Here is a 25,629-nt window from a genome sequence, read left to right as displayed (position 1 = left end):
GGAAATAATTTGGAACGATCAGAAGAGTTTTAATTGGTTAGTTGTAAGGATTGACTGTAGTTTCATAGACAACCCCTAACTTTTATGAAAATAAACACTTCATATTTTTATATGTTCTTTCAGATTTTTTTACCTTATTCCCACTATCCAGAATTGGAAATTAAATTTATAAAATGTTTATAAATATTAACAGGGTTGTTTGGTTTAAACCACGGTTTAAACCAACTGTTTTTTTAAACCATATGGTTTTTTTTAAATAGTTTTTTTTTTTTTTGAAAATTTTCATTCTCCCCCCCCCCAAGTGTTTTCATAAATTTTACATATTATTGCAAAAAAAATAAAAAAAAAAGTCTAACTGATGCGAAGTAACTAGCAAAACTTTATAGATAAAATACAGACATAATAAGTTTAGAAACTTGTATTTTTAAGGTAATGCAAGTTTGCTAAATAGTTTTTATTTTGTTTCTCTTTTTTAAAAAAATCTATGCAGCTTTTCTATTATGTGCATAAATATACAAAGCAGACCAGCTAAGTTTTTCTAAAATCATATAGAAAATAAAAATTCAAGTAGCTCTTTTATAATTTTTAATTATCATTATTTATCCGTCTTTTGCACTTCAAAATAGTCTAAAAAGCATATTTCAACCAAAACATGTAGTATCCAATTTGCTTAATTACTTAAGATTTATTGAGATAGATTATGTACCATTGAAGCGGTGCATAGTGTAAAAATATCTTAACACTAGAATATTTAAATGACAAGAGAAAAAAAAAAAAACTAAAAATGTCCAAAAACACTTAGAGTAGGCATAAAATTGCGCTCTTATACCTGCACACTTTTTGTATTCCTGATAGACGATGCAATCAGAGCGAGAAAAGAAAATGTATAAAATTATTAAAACAGAAAACATTCATGTAACTCTGTGTTCTTAAAAAAAATAATAATAATAATGCCAAGTTTTTACCTTTCAAAGAACTTTTTTATCCCAATATAATAAAAGAAGTCTCATGCAGGAATGATGGAAAAATCGAATAAACATTAATTTTTATAACATTAATAAAATGTATCTCATTATTAAAATATGTTAAAAGAGTATTTTCATTTAAGTATGTACTGAGGCTTTTAATTAAAATGATTTTTTTTTCTTTGATAAAAAATTGTATTCCTAAATGCATTAATCCAGGAGAAATAATGTCTACAATGGAAATCATAATGATTTTCTTAAAACCTACTTGTCCTGTTTCAATAATTGTTGTCACTGATACATTAGATAAATAAATTACATGATTTTAAACTTTTTAAAAATTTTTTAGACAAAATATGCATTGATATTTTGATTTTGAAAGTTGTACAATGTACATCAGATTTATGTTTCATTTGTAGATAGTGCAAAATACTTTCCCATGTTTAAAAATGCGTGATTTTAATTTTACTTTTAACTTTTTTGTTTATAGTAGATAGCTATGATTATGAGGAAATTAATTTGCAAGAATTTATTCTTGGTTATTTGTAATTAATAATGTCTGAAGTATCACAGTAAATTATTTCTTTCATTATTTATACCAAGACCCATTTACGTATTGTATTTTTTATAATAGTTAAAGATTTTCAAACAATATTCTCCCATAGAAATCTCTAAGTATGAGGAAATGAAATTACAATTGATTTTACTCTTAATTATTTAATTAATTACGAAGGGGAAATTAGGTACAAATATGAATATTAAACATTCCTTAACAATTAATTCAAAAAATCTTCATGATTTACCTAAAATAAAGTTGTTTTTCTTTCACAAATAGTAATAAAAACCAAAAAAACCTGGTTTAAACAAAACAAAACAAAAAAAAAACGTTTTTTATACCAACCCTGGATATTAATACAGAAGTTTAATTTTTAAAAAAAAGTTCGAACCTTTTACATTGAGAAGGATATGTGATAATGTCGACAAAGATAATCTTAACGTATAATCAGTTGCGAATTTGCCAAGCAAGAGCGATATTTATTCTTCGTCATTATTCCTTCAGAAATTTGAAGTTGCTTTATGAATTTGGTATGTTCAAAAATAATTAAATGGCCAGAACTTCCTAGAATAAACCGTTTCGAAATAGCTACGAAAATATTTAATAACTTGTGGGTTTTAAACTAATTCATTTATAACTTGCGGAGAAGAAATTGGTACCTGCCACTAACAGGGACAGTTAATAAATGCATCCGCTTCCACCTAGAAACCGGATGTTTTCCTTCTTATCTAACCGGTTATCGAACAAGAAGCTATTAAAATTAACCGCAGTACAATATTGTACAGAAATTGAATCTTTTGACGGCCTCCAACAGTTGCTACAAAAATGATAGTCGTAATTTAGCAGGTAAAAAACCCAGGGGTTGTTGGCATCGAAACATACATTTTTTTTTTTTAAATGTTGAATTACACAAGTTGATTAACTTGTGTTTTGTTCAACTCTTTTTATCGGATAATATTACAAATTAAAACTTTCGTTCTGATTAATGTATATAAATGTACATACCGTTATTTATTGAACTTGATGAAAATGACTGTGATACGACATTTCGTGTCGTAATTATGGTTTATCACTTTGGACTGAAGTTTCCTTTTTGTTTTCCTGATAATATTGTTTTACTATGCATACAACTGCATTTTAAATACTTTTATAAGTTTACGTTTTATATAAGTTCCTTGTTTCATATCCTATGTCGAGAATTTTTGCAAATATAACTTCCTATCAATTTCATTCAATTTATGTGAAGGACGTCTTTCCACTTTATATCCAATCATACGGGAAGCGCGTGCTGATAATGATCGAAAACATAGGGCACGTGATAGACCGATAAGCCAAGCGCCCCCTCCTACCCCCATTATCCTGCCCTCTGGAAACTTTGACATCGTGTTTTCAACCCGCTTTTATTTGCGTTTTCTCTTTTCTGCAGTTTGTATTTTTTGTTTTGGTGATCACTGCGGGTCGGCGAACTTGCTACTCGCTTAATATTAATTTCTTGTAGACGATATTAATCGTGTTTGGAATGTTCTGGACAAATCCATCCCACCCGAATGGCCCCGCCGTGAAGCGGTAGTTATGTTTAGACTTACTGTACCATGGACTTACTGTACCATGACTGCCTGGCTGGACATCACTTTAAAATTGGTGTCTATGCGGATCCAAACTGCATCCTTTGCGGGGATGTCATCTTCATGGATGGCAAGGGCGGATACAAGGGAGGGGCGATGGGGGCGATCGCCCCCTCCTTGAGCCGAGAAACTAGTACTTTCTTCAAGTATATTTTCAATACTCAAGTTCCAAAAACGCAATTTTACATAATCTTCGATGGTGATAGAAGAAAGGGAGCTATTCTTTGGAATTTTTCCGGAATCGAAGATTTGAAAGCGCAATCGTAGCCCATCTCTTATTACTCTGGGGATAGGGATTTGAACTTTCAATAGGATTTTTTTTGAAATTGAAGTTTTAAAATCTCATTTTTAGACGATCTTAGATGACAACTACGTATAGGTTCAAAGGCTCACCCTGAATATGTTTTAAAAGAAACACAACTATAGGACACCTTTTTTTACATAAGGGTAAGCGATGGGGTTCAGTACACTCCTTTGAAAGTTTTAAGAGATTGAAGTTCCAAAGAGTGAACAGTAAAAAACAATCGCCCCCTCCTTGAACATTTTCTGGATCCGCCCTTGATGAATGGTCACCATATTTCCCACTGCAGAGCACTCCGTGCGAGTTCCCTGGTAGAACGGTACTGGGAGGCAAGAGGTGGAATTTTCAACATGGAAAGGTGAACGATGCCCTCCCCCCCCCCTTAATCAACTAAATAAGTATAACCCAAAACTAAATTTTGAGGACTTATGTTCACCAATTTGATGCTAAAAATAATGCTCACTTAGTAGTTTTAATTAACAACCTCTATTTCTTCTTTAAAAGCTCACGGGTTCACCTCAAATATACATTTTTAAAATGTGCTTTTTTTTTTCAGGTTACGAAATGATATGCAACTCAATTAATTTGTTTCATGTCCGTGATAAAATTCACTGAACGACATACCCATAGTGTCTGACAAATCCCATCTAAATGGTGCCTACTAAGTACACTAACACACAACACAGTACAAAACATATTTAGACAGCATCGATGCGGGCGATAATCAACTCGTTGTTCCACTCAACCACCATGAGTCCGACCTCGGATATATGGGACATTTCTACACCTGCCAACTCATTTTCATGATCATTATTTTGCAATAACAAAGCATTTTTAAAGTCAAAAAATAGCTTTTTAGATACACTTAAGCGAGGATATCTCTGAAATGAGAACAAACCTTTCTTTTTTACAATATTTTCTCAATTCCCACACAGAATACTTAAATTTGTTTAAAATATCAATGAAAAAAATCTTGCTGATCAGTGTGATGTTATATAACTACTATTTGGGATTGTAGCCGAGCCTACTCCACATTCTGAGATGTCTTGGGATCCCCGAAGGCTAAAACTCCTAATGTTTAATTAATTCCTAATGTTTTTTCCTAATTGTCATTGTTCTAAGCTCTACATGGAACCCCAAATCGTCTGCAATAACTTCTCAGCTTCTTTCTCGATAATTTGCTCTTCAAATATTTCTTTAAATTACAGCAAGTTGTAAAATAATCCTTTTACCAATTTGAGAAACGCTGGTTTCATCCCTCCCCCAGTGATCTACCGAAATATATAAGAATCTCAACGTTATTCCGAGTTCTTCAAGTGCCTCAGCGAACACTCCTGAAACTATCTCTAAGCGAGACATATTTTGAAGTTTCCACTCGGAGAAATGAGCCGCTCTTCTTGGCTCTAATCTAACCCGGAAGTGTGTCCTGGCGGTCGTAAAAAGCCCTCGTAAAGAGATAGTCCTATCGTCATAAAGCGAATCGATGTTTAGAAACCTGGTGTGGTCGAATAGTCTTTTTCTCTTTGGAAAATCAGGCAAAGAGTTACTATTCCTGGACTACTATTTAATATATATTTTTTTCTTTTCTTGTTTCCCCTTGACGAACTTACATGAAGTTAACGTAGTTCAACGTTAACTTTATGTAACCCTGGATATAAAAAATTTTGGAGGCATCTTTCTCCATTGCGTGTTACATTAGTGCTTAGCTACAAACGTTGAACGATGTAACTAAACCTTTTTATTAGTCCCGTAGAAACTCCATTTGTACTCATCTCATTTCTACCCCTTGAATTTCGTTTGTTATCTTTACTATTAAAATATATATGAATAGATACAAATATCAATAAAATCATCAATTTTTACCCACCGCAGACGGGGAACGGAAATTGGCGAGCAGCTAGCAAAGCCACTTAGTTAGAATTACTAGTAACTGCTGAAAATATTGGACTTCTGGTTCATTAAATAAATTAATAACACAATAAGTACTGCAATACACAACCATAGCATATTGTGACGTTAAAAGTACAAAGCATCAAAAATATTGCTGTTCTGTTGCTATATCAGCTCAGATATTTTCAATGAGAAAATTCTTTAAGTCAATAATTTTTGAGAAGATTTCAGACTCACTAGAATCCAATATTTTCTCCCCACCCCCACCCCCAAGAATAAAAAAGCGTTTTTTTTTTTTTTTTTTTTTTTTTTTTTTGCGATAATTTTGGGATTTGGGGCAGTTGCCAATTCCTGAGTTGTCCATGCTATCATCAAGTCAAGGTACTCATTTTCGATGTTCGTGAAAATTTCATTTTGCACAGCAGCTTTTTTGGAACTAACTTAGAATATGTGTTACGTGAAAACTTCAGCCAAATTAACTTTCAAATTATTTTTCTTTTCGGATTCAAACTAAATTGTTTTTCTTTTCGGATACGTAGAATCTAGGTCCTAATTAACGTACTGGTTACAAATCCACGAACCTAGCAACCTAGTCCCTTATTTTGGGGGGTATTCGAGTCATATATTTTACGAAAGTTTCAATACTTATTTATAATTTTGTTGCTTTTTGCATAACGTTAATTAACAGTAAATCACAATTTCTTTTGTAAATAATATATTCTAGGTATGCTTTTAAATAGAAAATACGTCATTTAACTGTATGGAATCTTTGCAAAGTTCTCATTTGTATTTTTTGATGTAACCAGGGGTGCCCATCTAGGGGGGGGGGGGTCATAGCGCAGACTGCACCACTGAAAGTTTTAGAAAAGGGTGTTTTGAGGGGTAATTTTTCACTTTTTTGAGGGCCTCTTGATTTTGGGGGACTTAAAGACATTTAGGGGGGAGCGCCCGTGCTCTTGGGGGAGGGGGGAACCCCTGGATGTAACAATGCAGCGAGCTCAAGAACAAGTACAGCACCTGGAGTTTTACCTGTTCTTCATTCTGCCCTGGGCGGATCGCGGCGATTCAGAAACCTCATATTCTGTAAATGTACTTTTTCCTGGGGGATTATGACAATGCTGGGAAACGCATAACTTAAAATGTAGTCGATTGCTTTTCTGCTTTTTTTTAAAAAATTATTATATTGCATCCCGAAACTTTTCTGTACAAGGAATCTTGAGACTTCAGTAGACAGGGTTGAATTCGAGAAGTGTTGTGCAACGGAAAGCGCTTAGACAATACATCTCGAATTCACTTTGACTTCTCGGTAGGAGAAATCGGCATTTGGCTTCTGACTAAAAGAAGCACTAACGCCAACGCCGTCTAACAACTTTCATTCACCATGCAGTTGTGCAATAGTCAGCACAGATAACATCTATAATGTTTATTAAGTTTAATGACACACTGAACTTCATTGGCGGAGCGTTTTGCAAGCATACTTGGGACCCTCTTTCAAGTCGTGGAAGGGGTACGCGCCGTGCAGCGGGAAAGTTATCTCACAACACTTACCTAGAGAAATGTACGAGAGCTTCAGAAGCCATTGCGCACCCGTAGTAGTGTTTTCGTGATCCCATTTTATCGTATAAAATGTGAAACAAAAAAAAAGGTTTTTTTCTGGTTGGTGTATGATATGAGTTTTATGAAATAAAAATATGTCCCTTTTGTTTCAGGTGTGCAATTTTAAAGTTTAAAAGGTTAGTTTTAATTAATATCAGGAGCAACTCTTGATTCGTAAAAATAGACATTATATTGAAGAAAAAAAATGATATGAATAGAGCATTCATATTTTTGGTAACATGGATAGAAATAATTTAATATTTATCAGTTAAAAATTATTGCAATGAAACGCCAGGTGTTGACGAACGACATGATCTTACATGCTGTTATCAACCAGCATTTTGATGCATATAATTTTAAATGCTTAATGGTTTACAAAAGAGATCGATTGCCTTTTCTGGAATTTTTCTGAGCACTGTAAACACATTTTTTTACGTTAATATTTACCTATAACTTTTCCAGGATTTTCAACTGTGTCACCGAGCCAGAATATGGCTATAGGAGAGAGTGTTGTACCTTGGGACAATAATCATATTTTAATTTATTACGTAAAATTAAATAAATCAAATTTAAAATATAAAAGTCACATTGAAATATTCCAACATATTGCTCTGCAACATATTTTTTAAAATTCAGACAGTTTGAAAATGCGAGTAAAATATTGCCTTCATTCAAAGTAAGAGTTACAAACTGTCCCATGGTACAGCATCCTATTTTACCTTGGGACACATCTTGTTCTACCATGGGACACTTTTCATGATTCAGGAAAAAGCCATATACTTGAACCAATTTTGCACCAAAAAACAAAAAAATAATAATTTTTTCTTGGTAATGAGTTAAATTATGAATAATGAATTATAAATAATGAATTAATATCTAACATTGTTTGTGTTTAAAAGACTACGTTAGATTAGAACATCTATCCATGTTCCTAAACATAACTAAATTATAGAACCATGCATATGTTGCGCCTTGGGGCTTGTCCTCAGGTACATTTTTTAGGCTGTCTCGTGGTAAAATCACCACGTGGTTTAAGTAAAACCAAAATGGTGGCCAATCTAGATGCCCTATCATTACTTTCTCATAACCAATATATTTAAAATGCTTCTCTTTTATAACAAAATATAATTCAGTTGATTAGTTTCACAAATACAAAGACGGAAAATGAAATAAAAATGAAGAAAATATTTAATTTGGAGTCATAAAATTTTCTTTTTCTCATAAAATCATCAATTTAACTCTAATGATGCTGATTGTTACTATGGCACCATTTTGTGGTGAAGGTTACTATTAGTGATGGCAAAAAACATGGCTGCTAAAACTAGTTTCTTAGAAATTAGCAGTGTCCCAAAGCACAATAATCTGCCCTGCCCTAGTCTAAGAGGTAGGCTGATTTGGAGAAAAGTGCGTCACGGCTCGGTTATCGGCATAGGAAGAGCGGGGGAAGCAGTCAAAAGAATTGACCGCTTCTATCGCAAATCGCAATGCTTTGTGGTTTCATGCTAACAGGGTGTTGGTGAGATAGATGTTTGGACGTTGAATCCGAGGTCGTCGTATCGAGGAGACCTGGTAACCGAGTGTGCGCACAGAGAGACGGAGTCAAGTTGAAGGCCTGGTGAACGAACAATGGGTCGACCGACCGGTTCTTTATGGCTCATTCTCTCTTCCAAGGACTCCCATTGTTTTAGGCTTGGTTACGGAATACCATTACCGCTGCTTGTTTTCTCTCTCGACCTTCCCCGCTTTCTTCGCTGAACAATCTATGCAATCGTCTGACGTCATCGAGCACCAAATAGAATTACTTTTCTTTGCTGTGATGTGGGTTACAAATGCAAATATAAATCTGTAGTATTCAAATAAATACGACTTAAATTTATGTAAACAAAAACATCTAAAATTTAGGGCGCAATAATAGGAATCTCTAACAAATTTGATTTATCCTTTTCGTGAAAATATTCGGGTGAGGAAAAACTCTCTCCCGGTCAAAAAAAAAAAAGAAAAAAAAAAAGTTACCCTTCGTAAATTTGTTTTTAAGTGTAAGGTTCATTCATTGTTTTTGCAGTTTTTATTTTTTGGCAAAAGTCCTCCCTGATGACAGCTTCTCCCACAAATCGCGACGCATGGTGGTTTCACGTTGACTGGGTGTTGATGAAATAATAAGTGTTCGGACGTTAAATCGCGCGGCTCTTGTATAGATAATTGTTTTTACTTACCAAGACGATGCAGCGATGCAAGTAGAAATTTCGTTTGAAAAATTGCTGTTTCGCACCTAACTGTTTTTATTAGGGTTTCATTGAGTGAACAAACTTCCAACTCTGTTTTTTACTTTAAGAACGTTTTGAGATTTTTCGATTCTTTTCGACGGATTTTCCGCTTTACTGAAATCGTATCCATTCGCGAGGTAGATGATTACATTTTACTATTTATTGAGAAACTGAAAATCATTCTTTTGGCCTGTTTTTGACGAAAAGTGTCACACATTTTGAATTCGTGAAGTTTTTGCTCCAACAAATGGCATTCTGGATAACAAGGTCCTATTCGCCACTTTGATTAGACAAATGGCAAAATTTTGCCCACTTTATGTAGAAAAGAGTTGCTTGACTTGTAGGATGTTTGATACCAACCAGTTTGTGAATGTAGTTTTAGTAATGTATAGCATTTTCAACTACTTTCCACTTGCGTAGCAGTTTGGTTTATGTAAGGCACTAGGAGAAAATTCTTATCTTATGGGCCACTTGATTAAGTTGTCCAATGTTTTTGTAATAGCGATTCGTCATTGTTAAAACGTATCCGGACAACTGGGGCACCGTTAAAGTTGCAAAAGATATCTTTTCTGCCACGTGACGTTAAGTTATGTGATTTTTCGGAGTGTCGAAGTAAGGTTATCGAGTGATGTGTAACCGTTCCATCTCCGCCGCCAAGGTCGAACCTTCCTGTTGCGGAAGCAGATGACACCGCAACCTTGGGAACGATCTTCCCGCGCGGATATCGCCCAAGGACGACCTCTTCAAAAAAGAAGGGATACGGGAAAAGCAGCTGTGTGCGGGGAATGATGACCCCCTTCCCGCAGCCGATTTCGAAGTGATGGAATACTTGGTTCGCGTCATCAAGCATGCAGTACACCTCATCCCCCCCCCATTACGAAATCGGTTGTATACAGATAAGACCGTATTTAACAATTCTGCTTCCATATGTGCCAAATAATTCCCCTTTCCCGAATGGGGTTGGTCGGAATTGATCATGAATAATCCGTTCATTCACTTTAGTTACATGTTAAATATTTGTTCATTCAATTCTTTTTTAAAAAGTACTTTTTTTGTTTCATTGCGCCTTCCGTTCTAAATTAGTTGGATCGAAAATTTTGTAGAAAATTGCTAAGTATAGTATTAAATGTTGAAAGTGACCAGGGGCGTGCACAATGGGGGAGAAGGGACACTTGCTAGCCCGGGCAATTAACATAATGTTGAAAATAAAAGGAGGGCATGCCCACTGTATAAGTGGATGTAGTTTTTGTTGTTTTTCTACAAAATTTGCATTGAGTATAGTATGCAACACCCTTTATTCCCCTGAACAAATTCGAAATAACTGAGCCTGCTACTCGGTATGAGTTTGGCAGAGGTCCCACTTCATTACTTCCCGCACTCCATACCAACACTTGCTCCGGGGCCCCGATCTGCTCTCGCTGGTCCTGTGTTAATTATAAGTAATCTGTCTTCTCGAAATATTTTCCCTTTCTGTTCTTACATGGCTTTTTCTTTGTTTCAGGTGGCACTTAAAAGCCTTCCTTCCTCTCCCTTTTTGGAACAAAACATGGTAAGTACGCAGATTGTTGTGAATCTATTGTATGGTTTGATGCATTTTATTTACATTTGTTTCGGACAATAATGGACATGATTCGTTTTTTTTTTTTTTTCGGAAATTTTATTTTGGAGCTAAAAGCTTGTTCGCATTTAAGGATATGATCAAAACATAACCGTATTCTCAAATGTGAATGTACGTTCATGATCTTAATCAATAGAATTTGTACATGTTATTTCCATAGACATTGAAGAGGGCGTACTTTGCTCTGTAATTCTCGAAGTATATTAATTCTTAAAGCAAATTAAAGCGATACTTAACAAAATCACTACAAGAAGTCCATTACTTCTTGAACTAAGTATTCGCTGTCAAGAAAGAATTAATAAGTTGAAAGTTGAAAGGAAGAATCTTTGAAAAAAAAAGAGGTTTGGAATGACAATTAAGCTTCAAAACCATGAATAGGAAATTCTTAATAATTTCCTAAATAAGATTTTAAACCATTTTTCGCGAAATTCTTTTCTTTCTTTCTTTTTTCTTTTTCTTTCTTTTTTTTTAAACATAAGTGCAAACTGAATATTCTAGCCAAATTCCTCTCCTAATAGTAGTCAAGTAGCGATTATATTTTCATAGTAATTTGTAGTTGCTACATTTCTAAAAAAAAGTAGCTGTTGTGGTAAGCAAGCTACATTTTTAATGAAGTAGTTGCAGTTGACTACAAAAAAATTAGCTTTTCTGACAGCTGATTTTAGCCGTAACTTTGCTATACAGTGAAACCTGTGTATAACAATACTGTCTATAACGATAACCTGCCTATAACAATATTGTTTTTTCGCCCCAACAAAATGTCAGCATGAATAATCAAACTGTCTATCACGCTATTTTTTTTAGGTCCCAACAGTATCGTAGTAGACAGGTTTTACTGTATACGGTTTCGCTGTAAATGAGCACCACTATAATTATATAACATCGTTTTTCTTTTCTTTTTTTCAATTTTTCTAAGATACTATATAGATACACACGTGCAAAGAAAAATGCATTAAGGACTAAAGATCAAGATTAGCGTTCTCTATTCGCCCCATGGCGACTAAGTAAAAAGTAGGGCGACTAAAAATATTTGAATCATTCGCCACCCGGCCCCCTTGTCTTCCCAATCCCATCAGTGTTATTAATACATATTGATCTTTTGTTTTTTATTCAATTGTTTTATGAAAATTATTTGATGACTTCTCCACAAAACAATTTTTGTTCATGACGTAATAAGCCATGAATGAAAGACGTTACGAATGAAACTGTGTATATAACTAATTGGTATTTTAAATCGTCAGAAATAAATTTAATTCGTAAATTTAAACTAATTCCCTGTTTGCTTATTTAACACTTAATAATACAATTAAATTTAATTGCCTTTAATTAATTACATTAATAAAATGATATCTTTCAAGTTTTAAAAGTAATTTAAAGCTAATTTCTGTACATCAGTGCCAGACTGACGTAAGTTACATAATCGCTACTTTTCTGGAAAGTTGAAAAACGGTCGCTTGGTGCATACAAAGGATTTGGCTCGCTCTCTTTTAGCACTGGCAAATTATTGCAAGGGATTTTTTTTTTAGGATTATGTTCATATGGCTCAATGCGGCATTGGATTCTACGTACAATGCACTAAAAAACAGAAAATCGGACTTACGTTAGTTCGGTTCTGAGGTTACGGATTTATCGCTTGCTATTTACTTTCTTGGTTTACGTAAAACCAGCGACTAGAGAAACCAGCCAACTAATAAATTTGCTAGTACAATGAAACCTGTATAAGTTGACCACTTGGGGTGCACTAATTTAGTGGTCAACTTAAAGAGGTGGTCGACTTATAGAGGTTGAATTATAGGACATAGATCTAATTCTATGCCTGAAAATAGAGGTCAACTTACAAGGGTGGTCAACTTTACAGGTTTTACTGTACTCGCCATTGGCGACCAGGAAATATTTCCTATTTAGATCTTTATTTCAGAGTAGAAATTCTTAAGTTGTTCATTTTGGGATGAGTCGAGTATTGTGATTCACTTGGTAGCATTCAATAAAATTGCACTAATACTTATTGCTACAGACAGGAAGCAAGGGGCCCTAATAGAAGGTTACGGGAGGTCACAGTGACCTCCCAAAAAAATTCCTGTCTCGGAAATTTTGTTTACCGATTCGGCAAATTTGATGACTTGTTAAAATGTTGCAAATCTTTTATTTTGAGGATGCCCATTGTCTTTTCTCATTACATGTAGATTTGATATGTGTTCATGGTCGTATTTTGTCATTAAGTAAAATTTGGAGTCTCATACGGTAAATTGAGAATTCCACCTCCCCCTCACCTTCCCAAAATTGAAAGTTTTCGGGTGCCCCTAAAAGATGAGCTTCCACTCGATTCGATTCTACCCCCGAGCTGGCTTTGCTCAACAGTTACTTTACTAATGGCGACTTCACCCAAGTAAATAAATAAATAATAAATAAAGAGGCGAGAGGAGTTCCAGGAAAAGTTCATGTCGTCAGAATCTCGTCTGCTTTGGGACGCCGAACCGTCGCGATCGATTGCCATCTTTTGCAGTCAAGGTTGCAGCCACGCGACCCTTTATCTGGTCAACCCCTCGCCGCATTTCTGTGTCTCTCTCTCTCGCTCTCTTTTTTCTGTCCCGGAGACCATTTAGCAAGTGCAGCGGAATCAGTGCCTATTCACGTGCATCCCAATCTGGCTAAAGACTGGAGGCCCCCAGTGCATGAGGGCACCCAGGGACGACGAGAGGCCATGTCAGCCTCGTCCGAAGTCGGAAACTAATGGCCCGGCCCTTTGGAATCGGAGTCATATAAAAGTTTGATTTTTCCCTACATTTGTGTGTTCTTCTAATGAAATATTGTATCTTAAGCTTATAAACCTTGATGGTGGAAGTTACTAAAATCTAAGACATAACCGCAAACAATTGTAAACGAATTAACTTTTTATCCTTCTTGCAGAAAGTTTTCGTTTTAATAATCATTAAGATACGTATAAGAGTGAAATACCTTTTAGTATCGATAAACAGCTTTATGTAAAGTACATAGTTCGGGAGCGAAGGCTGTCGATAACTAATGTTACTAACTCGATGTCGGTAAATGAGCAAATAAGCTTATTTCGCTCTGGATACTCTTAGTTTATTATTGTTTCTACCGATTCTGATTACTTAATCGTCTACGACGTTTCAACTCCATATGAGATTCGGGTTTTAATTTCCTGAAAACAATTATACACGTTGTACGAATAAAATCGTTAATACCCCCAAATCAGAATACTACTAAATTTGCGACGTACGTTGCAGATCAGATGCTGGAGCTGCAGAACAATTCTATTCAAATGCGAGAGGAAAACTCAGACTAATTTTCTGCAGAAATTCTACAGATTTCTGTGAAATTTCTGCAGAAACTGCAGGTTTTCTGCAAATATCTTCCAACTCAAGATAAAAAATTTTACAAATTCTGCAGATGTTAAATTATTATTAGATTTAAATTAGATGAAAATCTAAAATTCTCGGAAATAAAAGCTCGCGAGAAATGCTGAATTCGATGTCATCTGTGGGAACTTAAGATTTACTTTGAGCTTAAAGAAATCTGCAGAATTTGTGCAAAGTTATATCTATAAAGAGTTGGAAGATATTTGTAGAAAATTGGCAGCTTCTGCAGATTTTCGTATTCTAAATTTGATAAGATTCTGATTTTTCTACCTTTTTTGACTCCCCTTTTCCTTATTTTTCCCAATTGATCTTCACCCACTGCAATGTCTTCCATAAATGTATGTATCGGAAACATGGTAACATTGAAACACGTTCATCGCCGAAAATTGCGTGTCTTGTTTCAGATTTCAATTCTTTTGCATCCTGAAAATATTTCAATTATTTAAAAAATTTTGAAGTGTTTTATTATTTGCTACTCTAACTCGACTCATTTCATTTATTAATTTAGTAATTTATTTACTAACATTGTTTTAATTTCTCCTTCATGCCATGTAAAATTAACAACAAAAAAAAAAAGTTGTTTGACACCTAGGTTTGTATTTTTTTTAAAATTGAATATTTTCTTTTTCTACGCATTTTAGAAAGCGTATAAAATATTTGTGGAGAATCTCAATCGGTTTAATTTCCAAAGAACTGCATTGCAACAATAAAGTTTTAAAAACTGATTTAAAAAAAAAACCCCTGAAGGAAACGATTTTGATTTAGGGCTCTCGATTTGTGGAAAAGGTCACGTTGGTTGCTTGTGTATACAATGCTTGAAATACTTGAGAACAATTTTGGTCAAATATTTTAACGTTGCAGAATATCGTCAAGTATTCTGTTTTGGGGGTTAATACGAACAAATTATATTTGAAATAAGTTTCATCATGTGTGTGATTGGCATAAAAAATGAAATCGATACCTAAGTACGCACTTTCCTTTTCAAAATCAGCGAAGTTTTGATAATATTTTGTTGATCAAAAATTGCTTCGTGCATTTGAACATAACGTTTTCACTCAAAGATGTCGCCCGACCCTATGCAATTGGCGGGGAGAGATACAATTCATCTTTTATTAGTTAATTTTTTGAAAAAAAATCGTTATCATATATATTAGCTTTAGCGCTACGCTACAAGCAAGTGAATCGGACATTGCAAAACGGTTCACTCCTACATTGTTTTCTGAAAGCAAAGGTTCACGTTTTTTTCCTCTCATCAAATGAAATAATGAAGTGTCATATTGTGTCGGAATCTTCTGAAGCGAGAAGCCCCCCCCCCCCCGTTTCGAAGCTTGTTTATGGCCGAACGGGCGCGGCCTCGACTCTGCTCCATCTGGAATCGCAGGGGGGGGGGGGCTGTCCTCCGGAGAGGAAAGGGTTCTGCGGATGCGGTTGCCCACCTCGGTAAAGGATGCTCCCGCATCAGACCGAGACGATATTCTAAAACCCCGTTCTTGCTTGCATTAATGCCCAATTCGAACGTGCTTCGAATCTCGAAGAGTTTGGTCAACCACTGTGCAGGTGCCCTGTACGGATTGCCGGATTAACTGCTTTTCCACCGCGAAAGTGGTGTCCCTAAAACTTTCTGTACACACGGATTTGTAGGGGGAATCTCCATGCGTTGCACCAATCTTTCCTCCAACTTTCTATTCAGACGGATCAGTAGGACATCCAGGAATTCTCATGCGGTTGCACCAGTCTTTCATTCAACTTTTCAACTTTCTATGCCAACGGATCAGAAGGAAACCCAGGATTCAAAATATGGTTACGCCAATCCGTCATCAAACTTGTCATACACAGTTGGATGCCTAGGAATCTTCATGCGGTTGCACCAGTCTTTCATTCAACTTAGCAACTTTCTATAACCACGGAATAGAAGGAAACCCAGGATTCAAATGTGATTACACCAATCCGTCATTCAACTTTTCATGCACAGTGATCATTTGGATGCCTAGGAATCTTCATGCGGTTGCACTAGTAACCATTTTTTCATTCCCTTGTGTGAACTACACGATAACCCTTTTTTAACCGACTTCAAAAAGGAGGCGGTTATCAGTTCATACCGTATGTATGTTTTTTTTTTTTTTTGTTTGTCCACTCATAGCGTCTCACCTAGTGAACCGATTTTGATGATTATTTTTTTGATGGATAGGGGATGGCTCAACTTAGGTCCCATTACTTTGTTTGACCATATTTGTTCTTTAGAAAAAAAGTTACGGGCAAAAAACAGTAAACTTTATGCAATTTCCCTATTAAATTGTAGCGAACTTCGCACTTTTCATCCGTGGATAACGGTGGCTCAGTGGTAGAATTCTCGCCTCCCACACGAGCGACCCGGGTTCAAATCCCGACTAGGACAAAGTGAATTTTACTAAAATTACGTTTCTACTGTTTCCCGTATTTTCTCGAATGTTCTATTAATTTCTGTATCTTTCCAAGTCGCTTGAGTATTCGCTTCATTTGGCTTTCACATTGGCTTCGCTATCTTCATCTACGCGACAGCATGAAACTCATTGTTATAAAAGTTTGGTGCCATATAAGAGTAACATTAATAGTAATTGTAATGATAATTTTGAATAAAGGCTTTTCTAAAGCAATACAGTGATATAGGGCCGAACTTCTTACTAGGTAACTTCTTACTTTTACTGAAATATCTACATTTACACTAAAAAGAATGAAATAAAAAAATTTTGAAAAAAAATAGAACCGACTTCAAAATTGCTCTAAAAAGTGAAAAATAATTTTATTCTTTAAACACCATCGATAATACTTTTAAACATAATTTTTGAAGTTGGCGCAAAAACAAAAAGTAAAATCCATTGTAACCATGCTTCGTTCATATTTTTATCAAAAAATCATCCAAAGTTAGGAACGAAACATTTATATCGTTACTCAAATATGCTGTCATCAATGCGTAATGCATTTGGTAGTGAAGAAACTGAACCTGGTTAAATTTATACTTGTAGTTAAATTATGGCTGTGAATGATTTTATTGATCGTTTTTGCGCCAACTTCAAAAATTATGTTTCAAAGTATTATCGATGGTGTTTAAAGAATAAAATTATTTTTCACTTTTTAGAGCAATTTTGAAGTCGGTTCTATTTTTTTTCAAAATTTTTTTTTAGTGACACTTTGCGGGCGCCAGATCCTTTGAGTCTATTGCCGATCTGCAAGGGATTGAGCAAGTTACGATTTCGTTTTCTCTTCGGATGTTGCTCGCGGGCAATTACGCAATTCTCTGACATTAAGAGTAGGTTGCAACCGTAGATGTTATTGGAAATATTATTCCTCTTAACAGGTCGTCTTTAATAAATAAATTGCTGCTTATGCTATAATTCTTACAAATCTAAAATAAATTCAGCAAAGTTGGTTACTCCGCATGTAGTGGTCACGGTGGAAAAAACAATCAACATTCGAAAGTTACCACTTCAAAAACTTGCTGCTTACTAGATTTTGCTGCCGCAATAGCTTGATAACTTATTTTAAATATTTGAGCGTTAGATAGCCTATTTAGAAATCAGTCACTGCTTATGAACAATACAGGGACAATAATACTGTGTTTCCCCGAAAACGAGACTAGTTGCAAAAGATAAGCTAGGGCTTACTTTCAAGGGACGTCATTTAATGCATAATAATATAGATTTATTCATACTCTAAAAGCACCTTTAGTTTGGCTCAAACAATACATTTATTTAACTTTAAGAAATGTATTTATTCGAGTTCAATACTTTTCGACTGCGTCTTTTACATTTTTTGCCTTTTAATAAAAATTCCAAAATGAGCGACCGTTTTGGGAAATTAATTTTTTCTAAATTACCGTGGAAGAAAGAGTCTCAGAGTCGCTATTTGTACGTACCCAAATATTGCACTTGTGACCCACTTTCCTATGTTATGTTAATTTTATTTGAGCAACAAAATTTGTTTAGAACATTTTCAAGGAGGGGACGATTATTTCTTACTCTTTACTTTCTAAAACTTCAATTTCTAAACATTTTCGGAGGAGTATACTGAACCCCATCGCTTAGTCTCACGTCATCAAAGGAGTCCTGCAATACTGTTTCTTGGTTTTCAGTTTCGAAAAATATCCTGGAGGAGCCCTCGAGCCTACCTTTAATACCATCTAAAATGGTCTAAAATTGAGTTTTAGGAACTTCAATTCAAGAAAATCTTGTAGAAAGGTCGGAACCCTCCTAAAGCAAAAAGAGATGTGCTATGATTATTGCGTTTTCAAGATTTCAATTCCGGAAGAAGGAGCTGTCGCCCCATGCATCAGCTCTTGGTTAGGATTATTTTAGAGGTTCTCAGAATCCCAGAAAAATCATGCTAGGGCTTATTTTTCAATCAGATCTAGTTTTCGGGGAAACATTTTATATACCTGTGAAGGAAAGAGGCTAATTGTGATGATGCGAGAGACGCGTCTCATGACGCCAGCGTTTGACGTGCGTCATGTGTCGATGGCCTCTGGGAGTCGGCACAGAAGCGTGACGCTTTTCGCAGAAGAAGGTCTTCTGTTTGCGAGTTATTTCTGAGACAGGTGTCGGTGCGCATTCCCTCCTTTCGATCAACGCGCTTATTTTCGGCCGAAACACAATCACACTCCTGGCTGCGAGCCCGCTTTGTCTCTAACCTTGGAGCCTTTTCTTTCTCGCGGATCAATGAATCACATTTCGCAACACTCGCTTTTTATTGCCAATGCTGTATCGCAACGACAACACAGGTAAAAGGAACAACCTGGGAAGTGGATGGAGAGGGGGGGGGGGTTTGCTGTTAGGTAGGGGAACATGGGGCAAAGTAAAATGGTGAAATATTTTCTCTGCTTTTAGCTCCACCTATCTGGTATTATTTTAACTATATAGTACCATATATAGTCTATTCCAGTCAGGAAAAAAATACCGCCGAAGAATAAAGCATTGGGTGATACAGCCAATTAAAAAAAAATTATACTCATATTGTAATATTTTATTTTAAGTCACAAATTATTTTTGTTATTATAGAATGATAATGATAAAGTTATCCTTATTATCATTTTAAATATTAATTGGGACCTCCTAATATTCAATGCAGTTTTAATTTAATTAATATTAAGCCTATTTGTATTTTAAATAAATTGTACAATGAGTCAAGTACATACGGGGCAGTGTAATTGTTCGTTTCGTTTACTCACTCAATCATTTAATAAAATCCCTTACGTTTTCATTTATCAATTAATTCATTTACATTCCTTCATTTAGTAATTCACTTATATATTTATTCATTCATTCACTTATTTTCTTCTGTCATTTTTACTCGCTCATTTATTTTTCTTCATATTTTAATTAATTTATTCACTTTATTATTCGTTTGTTCATTCAAACTTTTATTTACTTATTCTTTTGATAAAAAAATATGTTTTATAATCGAATAAAAAATATTTTTCTATAGAAAAATATTTTATTTTTCACGTTGCCCCATAAAAAAAGCAAAATTTCCACTTTTTTTTGGAAGTACAAATTTACTGTCAAAAATAAAAAATACTGTTTCAACACAAGTTTTATAATAAAATAGAATGTTCTTTCTTTATGTGCTGTAATTTTCAAAACCAATTTCCGATTTGTTCATTTCGAAAAAGATCAATCATCTTAACCATTTCACTTTGCCCCACATTCCCCTACTCTTTAAATTTCCTCTCCTCATATTTTGTTGTTTCTGTCTGTAGCATTTGGGTTTTTAATCTTGCTTCATGGAGGTGGCTCTAAATGTTTGGGATTCGGGCATTAGTAGTGTTTCTCCAAAATGAACCCTTATCGAAACTAAACGAGTATAAAAGCAATAGTACACAAGCCAGGTCGAAAAATGGGGGGATCATTTAACCCACCGGGAATCTTATTGCAAGCCGTAATGTAGCTCATAAAAAAGAGTTCAAGCATCACGCCATACATTTTGGGTGGTACATGCGACTTTACCAGTAACAGGAAGACACACATCGGGAAAGGGTATTTTAGGATAAAAAGATTTTGTACGGCATGCAGTTAGTTTTAAAGATAATCAATTAAAAGTCATTTTTAACTTTTTGCAGTACAAAAAAAAAAAAAAAAAAAAGGGTCAGGAAATGCCCAAAAGTTTTGGTTTTCCAATTATTTCACGGACTTTTTCAGTGATTTTACCGTGTACGGGATTAGCATGTTTTCTTTTTTTATACATAATTTCATTTTTTTTTTCAGTGCCGTACTAATTTATTGGTACGGGGGTGAAAACATGGGGCCAACCCCTCCCTTCAGACCGAAGGTTGCAGGTCATTTGATTCATCATAACTTTTTAAGATTCTAAAACTTCTTTAAATAACAATATGATTTGATATAATGCCGTACATTTTGGGTAGTACATGCGACGACACCGGAAGCAGGAAGTGACGCATCGGGAAAGGGTATTTTAGGGTAAAAAGATTTTGTACGGCATGTTAATTTTATAGATTATCAATTAAAATTCGTTTTTAACTTTTTGCCGTACAAAAAAGCGGGTCAGGAAATGCCCAAAATTTTTGGTTTTCTAATTATTTTACGGACTTTTTCAGTGATTTTACCATGTGCGGCATCAGCATATTTTCTTTCCTTTTCACATACATTTTAATTTTTTTTCAATGCCGTATCAATTTATTGGTACGGGGGTGAAGATAAGGGGGTATCAACCCCTCCATTCAGACCCAGGGTTGCTGGTCATTTAATCCATCTTATTTTTTAAAGATTTTATGCCGTACATTTTTCATGGAACATTTGACCAAAAAAAAAGTGCTCTTGAGGACGGTGAAATACGGTCAAATATTTTTGTACGGCATATACATACCTTTTAGCGATGATAATAAAATTCAATAAAAACTAAATGCCGCCTGAAAAAAAATGGCACCTACTCCATAAAAACATGATGTATTTTCGACCTTTCTTATTAATCATATAAATCAGTGACGTAATAGATTACTGCAGATAAGTTGATACAGTACGGTGTTTGCAAAATTCAATTCAAAAACTTGCATTATTTAATATTTTTGTGATGTCGTATATACGAGTATTTACAGGGACTAGATTGCGAACAATGCCTTACATCAGAATTTTTATTCAGAATTTATTGAAGGATCTAAAACTATTTTTGAATTAAATTGTCCTTTGTTGATATTAATAAAAGTGTAGTGTTTTAAAAATGCATAAATTGTTCGTATAATAATTATACATTTTAGACGCAAAAGGACGAACGATGGTATTTATTTGAATTATCATACTGCATGACACAGATTATTACATTGAAATCAAAATCAAGTATGCATACGAATAATAACAATAATAAGAGCATTTAGAATATTTATTTAAAATTTAATTGAATAAATTGAAACTTTTCAGTCTATACATATAATAAAATAAAAAGTTTGTGTGCGTATCTAAGTGTGTGTGTGTCTGTGTGTATTTTTTGTACACTTCCAAGGAAAACGGTAAGGCCTAGAAAGATAACATTTGGTGCACAGGGAAAACGGTAAGGTCGAGAAAAATAACAGTTTGTTCACAGGGGAAACTTTTGCCGTAAATGTACACCTCGGAGGCCGATTCTTGCTAATTTATTTTGAAAAATGTTATTTAAGGTTTTATGCGATTTTTGACAAATTTTAGCATTTTTTACTTTACAGACCGAGGACTAATTGAGTCATATTCAATTGAGTCAAATATTTTTCATATCTGAGTGTTGAAAATTTAATTTTAATATTTTTGAAAAATACTTTTACTTTGGACATTTTTCCTGAAACTATCAAATTAAAAGTATGATAGCTTCTGTTTAAAAACTTAAGTGCCTTCAAGTACAAAACTTTTCGCCCTCTTCAGGAAAAAATCCAGAATATGCAACAGTTTTTTTCCCTCACGATTCACGCTCGGTCGGGAGAAAAAGAAAAGGATCTTCGCGTCTTCCAGCCATGACGTCACAGCATCGGTTGGATTCTGAATCGAAAATACTGCAATTTCCACTGAAGTCCCACTCAAACTGTACGGCATTAGAATTTTTCATAAGAACTACATATTGTTAATAAAATAATGTTAATGCCGTACAGAAATTTATGGCAAAAAATACCCCTAAAAATCCTTGAAAAACACATCAGCTACAATTAACTCTTTACTGAAAAATGTACAGCATTATTATTATTTCCCTTTTCAACCTTAGGTAAGCTCAAAAATCGTATAATATTGTCAATTTACTCCTTCGGTCAACCGCACTGAGTTTAAACTTTTTTTCAACTTATCAATTTTACCTCATTGTTTAAAATTAATTATTTTATTGTTATACCACTCATTTTAAGCGGCAATAGTATAGAAAGATAATATATTCCGGTCTGTATTTAAAAAAACTTATTGCCGTACAGAAACAAATGAAAGTAATGTAAAAAAAAAAAAAAAGAAATCCTTTCGAATTTTCAAAATTAATTTGAATTCTGAAATTTTGAATTCAAATTATGTTTTTTGCAATCACGAGTTGCAACAGGACCCTACTCATTGGTTACTACCCCATTCACTTGTTTCTAGAAACGGTTCCTGCCCCTGCTCTTGGGCGGTTACGTGTGTATAGTTGCGTATGTGTAGGTTTGTGTGTGTGCGTAGATCTGTGTGTAAAGGCGTGTGTGTGTTTATGAGCGTTCGTGTGTGTAGGACATGGACGCCACCTACCAGGAGCAGAGGCTACCGGGTTGAGTCGAGCCTGCAGAGGACGGTGGGGTTGGAAAAGGAACCGGACATCAAGGACGGTCAAATGAAAAAATAATTAGCAATCGTGATTGCTCAAAAATTAATTGTTATTAGAAAATTAACGTTTTCTTTAATAATTTTATTATGGAGCATAACTTTTAGACCGCATTATTTTTAATATTTTTTTTGAATATTTAAGAATATTTCTCAACTAATGCAAAACATTTTCAAATGACCTGCAACCCTCGTTCTGAAAGGAGAGATTGGACCCCATATATTCACCCACGTACCAATAAAGTGGTACGCCATTGATAGAGAAGGAAAATATATATAAAAAGAAAAGAGAATGTGCTAATGCCGTACATGGTAAAATCACTGAAAAAGTTCGTAAAATAATTAAAAAAGCAAAAACTCTGGGCCCTTCCAGACCCATTTTTTATTGTTCGGCAATAAGTTAAACATGACTTTTAATTGATTACCTTTAAAATTAACTATATGCCGTACCAAATCTTTTTATCCTAAAATATCCTCTCCCAATGCGTAACTTCCTGCTTGCTACCTGTGTAGTCACATGTACCACCCAAAATGTACGGCGTGGTGCTTGAACTCTTTTTTTACGAGCTATACTACGGCTTACAATAAGATTCCCGGTGGGTCAAATGACCCCCCACCCGCCCCTATTTTTCGACCGGGCTTGCGTACTACAACCTCTGTTTAAAATTCCTTACTATGCTACTTTCGCGGTACTTACTACCATGAAAGAAGCAAAACATTCGAATTGGGAGGAACTGGAAAGTGGAAGGGGAGAAGCGGATTGTTCCAAGATCCTCCACCCCTTTATTAGGGTGGTTCAACAATACATGTAAAAAAAAAGTTTCTCCTAGATACCGGGACACCCCTTAATATTTTTAGACTTGTAGATAGTAATATACTGGAAGAATTTTAGCTTCCTATTTCAACTGAAAGAGGGTGCTCAACTCCGTCCCCCAAACTTCATACGTATGAGGAGGGGTGTTAAAAAAGTACATCGAACTGAAACAACAATGCTACATATTATAATATACACTAGTAATATGCATATAGATTGCAAAAAAATAATTATTCACAAAAAAAAAAAAAATAAATAAAACTGGGAAATAAAATGTTTCTAAATGTGTGACATTTTCTATGGTACGGCTGATGTTAAATGAAGGGGGTCATTGAGCACCCTTTTAAAATTTGAGTATGAAGCTAAAACTTTTAGAGCATAATACTATTAGTAAGTCTTTAAAAAAAAAGGCGGGGGGGGGGGTGTCCTGGACTCTAGCTGAAAAAAAGTTTTTTTGAACCTTCTACCCTTCATGTGTGTGAGAGAGAGAGAGAGAGAGCAGTTTGCTCTTCATTTCTGATTTTATCTTATCACTAATAAAAAAAAAGCTAAATAAATATTATTTTTGCAAAATTAATGACACTTTCACCAAATTCCTGGTCCTTTTCATTACCCATTTCCTACAGTCCAAATGTGGTCCAAAACGTGATGGTTTATTTATTTATTTTTATTCATTTGTTACCTGTTGTCATTCTGCTCTTGCACATTCTGATGGCATCGATACATCAGCGATTCACGCTGATCAACCTTGAATGTGGTCGTTATCTCGCAGAGCGTGTGTTGATACAGTGAACCGCTGACCGAGCGATGCCTGTTTTTGTTGTCGTCTGCACCCTCCCATGTCAACGACTCCTCGTTCGATCCGAAGTCCGCTCTGCTTATCTCCTCTATCCATCCCTTTCGGTACTACAAGCTCTCTTCAAGCTTGCTGCAAGTTTTACACACATACCATGGTACTTTAGTTACAAAAGGGGCGCCCTGGTGTTTGGTCACTATGGCCTGTCAAAAATTTCCTTATTCGGCAAATTTTGTCTGACGATTCGGCAAAATTAACCTCCTTAGGCTTAGAGTTCTGTTCGGCGAAATATGGAGTTCGATTCTGCAAAATTTGGAGTGCCATTCGGCGAAATTATCAACATTCGACAAAACTTGGAGTTCCATTCGGCAAATTGAGAATTTCTGCCCTCTCAAAATTTAAAATATATGTTCGGGTGCCCGCCCCTGGTAACAACTCGCGTTTTTCACCTTTTCACTCTTGTCGTCATTACAGATCATAAATCCAAGTTATTCCTCGGCCATCAGCTGGTTCGCCATATTTTGTCTTCAATTAATAATGCTAATTTCCGTTATTTCATATATCTTTATTATACCTACACTAAACTTTGTAGAAACGGAGAGTTATTGTTTGGACTTAGGAGGCAATTTTAAAATAGAAACGAATTCGTTATTTTGTATTGTAGCATTCGAGCCTGGAATTCGTAATGATGAAATTTTTTCAATCAGAAAGACTCCAGTTTTGAAAAGTAATAATGAAACAGAAAGGAAAATTTTAAGAAGAGAGGGGGAAAAAAGAGGAGTAGAAAGAAAGAAATATCGCACAATTTGACTTCTATAAAATATTAAAATGCTTAAGCACTGTATATAGAAGTCCAAAATCTGGAAAATGTCAACAGTAGAAACTGACCGTCAAACTTCACCTCCTCTCTTCCCATTGTGACATATCATGCTTTTTTTCATAGAAGTATTGTTTTTAAGACAAATGTGTGATGCCACACTTCTTAGGTACTGCATCCCTCCTCGTCTCAACCTGTTACAATTTCACCCCCCCTCCTCTTAA

The 25,629-nt window shown here is 34.9% G+C and overlaps 1 protein-coding gene across 1 annotated transcript in view; it reads left to right on the top strand.

Moving 5' to 3' along the window:
- LOC129232115 (ecdysone receptor-like) overlaps positions 1-25,629 on the top strand; it is a 255,668-nt gene that overhangs the window by 68,428 nt on the left and 161,611 nt on the right. Inside the window, exon 2 of the mRNA XM_054866357.1 lies at positions 10,699-10,746. The gene's annotated coding sequence lies outside the window, so the exon portion shown is untranslated. The remainder of the gene's footprint in view (positions 1-10,698; positions 10,747-25,629) is intronic.

This window comes from Uloborus diversus, chromosome 1, assembly GCF_026930045.1.
Source record: "Uloborus diversus isolate 005 chromosome 1, Udiv.v.3.1, whole genome shotgun sequence".
Classification (NCBI taxonomy): domain Eukaryota; kingdom Metazoa; phylum Arthropoda; class Arachnida; order Araneae; family Uloboridae; genus Uloborus; species Uloborus diversus.
Note: the sequence above shows the minus strand (reverse complement) of the source record. Positions and strands in the feature narration are given on the sequence as shown.